The sequence below is a fragment of the Balaenoptera acutorostrata genome, chromosome 17 (genome assembly GCF_949987535.1).
Source record: "Balaenoptera acutorostrata chromosome 17, mBalAcu1.1, whole genome shotgun sequence".
Lineage (NCBI taxonomy): Eukaryota > Metazoa > Chordata > Mammalia > Artiodactyla > Balaenopteridae > Balaenoptera > Balaenoptera acutorostrata.
Genome location: NC_080080.1, coordinates 58,886,689 through 58,890,329, shown reverse-complemented (window position 1 = coordinate 58,890,329; position 3,641 = coordinate 58,886,689). Strand labels below are relative to the sequence as shown.

The 3,641-nt window shown below is 40.5% G+C and overlaps 1 non-coding gene across 1 annotated transcript; it reads right to left on the bottom strand.

The window, feature by feature from the left end:
- Positions 1-316: 316 nt before the first annotated feature.
- TRNAR-CCU (transfer RNA arginine (anticodon CCU)) lies at positions 317-389 on the bottom strand. The gene has a single exon. It is a non-coding gene; the product is annotated as a tRNA-Arg (tRNA).
- Positions 390-3,641: the final 3,252 nt, after the last annotated feature.

Genomic DNA, 3,641 nt, shown 5'->3' with positions numbered 1-3,641 from the left:
TAAACTAAGTCTTAGGAGTTTCAATTCTTCCACCCTCTTCCCCACATCCTTCCACTTCTGTATCTTGCTATTTCTGATTCTGGAAGTCTTGAATTTGGCTTCTCATTTCATTTTCACTGTCACAATCCAGCTCTGCCTAGACTACTATAATAGCTTCTTTTTTTAAAAAAATATTTATTTATTTATTTTGGCTGCGCTGGGTCTTATTTGCAGCACGCAGGACCTTTGTTGTGGCATGCGGGCTTCTTAGTTGCGGCATGCAAACTCTTAGTTGCGGCATGCAAACTCTTAGTTGCGGCATGCATGTGGGATCTAGTTCCCCGACCAGGGATCGAACCTGGGCCTCCTGCATTAGGAGTACAGAGTCTTACCCACTGGACCACCAGGGAAGTCCCTATAATAGCTTCTTAATTGGCCTGTCTGTCTCCAGGTAACTTTCTAAAATACAAGTCTGATCCTGTCACTTTTTCACTCAAAGATTTTCCAAGGCCACACAGTGTACAAAGTGAATTCCAAACCCCTGACCATGGCATTCAATGTCTTCACAATCTGGCTCCAACATACTTTTCCAGCCTCATCTCTCATCAGCCCCTGCTCCAAAAGCCCTCCATGTATATCTCTACATTATGTTAGAATTAGATGTTTCTCCCTCTGTACTCCCAACTCTTTGGTGTCAGGACTGGCCCTTGTTAATCTCTGTATCTTAAGAACCTAGGAGAGTGCCTAGGAAATGAGTGTCTTTTGAATAATTGACTATTGTCACTTCCAAAGGGAACATCTCACCTAATCCTCCTAATGGGACATCTAGCTCAGTCTCCTACACACAGAATGCATTCAATAAAGATCTGAGGGAATTGTTGGCTTATTTTGAAATGCAAGCCCCCTGAGAGCAGGAACTTCATTTATTTTTAATTGAAATATATTTGACATATAATATAAACTTAAGGTGTATCAGTGTGTTTATCTGATACATTTATATATTGTTATGTGATTGCCATTGTAGTGATAATTAGAGGCAGGAACTTTATTCGCTTCAGTATATCCCTTGTCTAATAGTACCTGCCACATAATAGATATTGAATAAATATATGTTGAATGAAGGCATGAATGAATGAATAAATGAAACTACCTCCTTGAATCCCCCTTTCCTATGGCATTTACTATCTCAGACTTTATTTCTAGTAATGTGCAGGTAGTTGGTACTATAATGTGTGTCACATCTGTGCTTTTGCTTGCTAAACTTCTGAATCTTCTGAATCAGTCAGAGAAAATTACTCTTGAGGCTAACTTGAATTTCATTTAATTAATGTAAGTTTCTTCCAGTGTTAGTTAGGTCTTTGGACAACAAAAGATAAAATCTTGTCTCCCATGCGACAAGGTCAATATTAGAAATACAAAAGAGAAATTGGATGTCAAATAAACTTACATTAAGCATTTTGTTTTGGGGGGGTTTCACTTATTTATAAAACAAGATGTACCCGTGTTTCTCAAAGTGGCTGTACATCAAATTCAAGGACATTGTGGGAACTGTGCACTTCTAGGCCTCACCTCAAATGAACTGAATCTGAATTTCTGTGGGTGTGGCCTAGGGACCTGCATTTTCAGCACTATGGCCCCCTTAACTGGAAATTCCTCTCCATGGCTTCAAGGGTGCCGCTCTGTTTTATTTCTTCTCCTTCTTTGGTTGTTACAGATCCTTTCTAATCTCTCTTTTACTGATTGCTTTGTACTTAATCATTTTGGAGCCCCTGCCCCCCCACCATGATTTCAACTATTACTTATAAGTGGTGGTCTACCTACTCTCCTCAACTCAAGTACTTCCAATGATTACACTGAGTCCTCTGCATGACCACCAAAGGCTCTGCGTGATTCTCCTGTTCTCTGAAGTTCAAGAGCAGATTAACTAATACTTTTTAAAACCCCCCTTCTTTCCATCCAAATCCTGATTGGTTCAGAAGGAAAACTGAGTGAATGTAGAGAAAGGGACACACATATCAATATGTATCATGCATGGCAGTCAGTTTAGAGGCTGGCGTTATTTCAGTGGCTGCAGACAATGGGTATGAAGCCTGCTCATTAAAACACCATTAATAAATATGAAACATATTGCTGTTCAGTGATAGATATCCTCTGGGTTTTGATATATGTTTCTCACGGATTATCTCGTCTCTCACAGCATAGATCCCAGCTGAGGCTCAGGTAGGGCCTGAGTAGTGCCTTGAGGTGGGCTAGGCTGAGGGCAACAGGTAAAAAGGAACTAAATGAAACCAAAACCAAAACCCGTCAGATATTTTCATCAAGTCATCGAACTGAGTGGTTGGCCAGTAATGCTCCATTTTGGCTACATAGCGGAATTATTGGGGGAGATTTTAATTGGCCTTGCCCCAGACCACGTAAAGCAGAGACTCAGAGAGTTTGTAAATCACTAACCTAGGCTGGAATATGGACCCACGGGAGCACAGTTGCAGCCATTTAGATGGCGGACCTATAGCTTTATTTGTGAGCAGGAAGTTGCTGTTAAGGCTAATAATCCAGTTCAGACGTATCTTGAAATCCTATTGCTTTATTATAGTTGAGCACTTACTATGTATAAGGCATGATATAGACACTGACATAAAGAGACGAAAAGTGGTAAAACAAACTAATGCTCTTTTTTTTAATATAAATTTATTTATTTATTTATTTTTGGCTGTGTTGGGTCTTGGTTGCTGTGTGCGGGCTTCCTCTAGCTGCGGTGAGCAGGGGTTACCCTTCTTTGCAGTGTGTGGACTTCTCATTGAGGTGGCTTCTCTTGTTGCGGAGCACAGGCTCTAGGTGCACGGGCTTCAGTAGTTGTGACACGCAGGCTCAGTAGTTGTGGCTCACAGGCTCTAGAGCGCAGGCTCAGTAGTTGTGGCGCACGGGCTTAGTTGCTCTGAGGCATGTGGGATCTTCCTGGGCCAAGGCTTGAACCCGTGTCCCCTGCATTTGCAGGCAGATTCCTAACCACTGCGCCAGAAGGGAAGTCCCCAAACTACTGCTTTTTTAAGACTGTTTCTTGAATATAGGCTGTTCAAGGCACTTTAATCATTTATCAGTAATTCTCATTAAAGGCTAACGACAGTCATACTTAGCATCCCCATTTTACAGGTGAGAAAAAAGGCTCAGAGAGGTTGAGTAACTTCCTCAAGGTAAGTCAGTTAGTAAGTAGCAAGAGTCAAGATTCAAACTCATACCTGCTGGCTCTAAAACCCATATTCTTTCCACTATATTTAGTTGCCTATTATGTCAAAAGAGGAGGAAAGTATTTTGCCTGCCCTTCTGGAGTTTCAGGCTGTTTCGGAAGAAGGGGTATAGCTATAACAATGAAAGATCATGCTAAGTGTTTGAGAGGTTTAAGGGTGTTGCTAAAAGAATGAAGGGGGAGGGGCAAGATAGAGGTAGAGGATTAAGAGGTATAAACTACTCTGTATAAAATAAATAAGCTACAAGGGTATATTGTACAACACAGGGAATATAGCCAATATTTTACAATAACTATGAATGGAATATAACCTTTAAAAACTGTGAAAAAAATTTTAAGTCAAATGAGAAATTTTTTTTCGGGGCTTTCTAAACATACAATGTTTCTTGGAGAATTTATTTTAGAAGTGACACTTTAA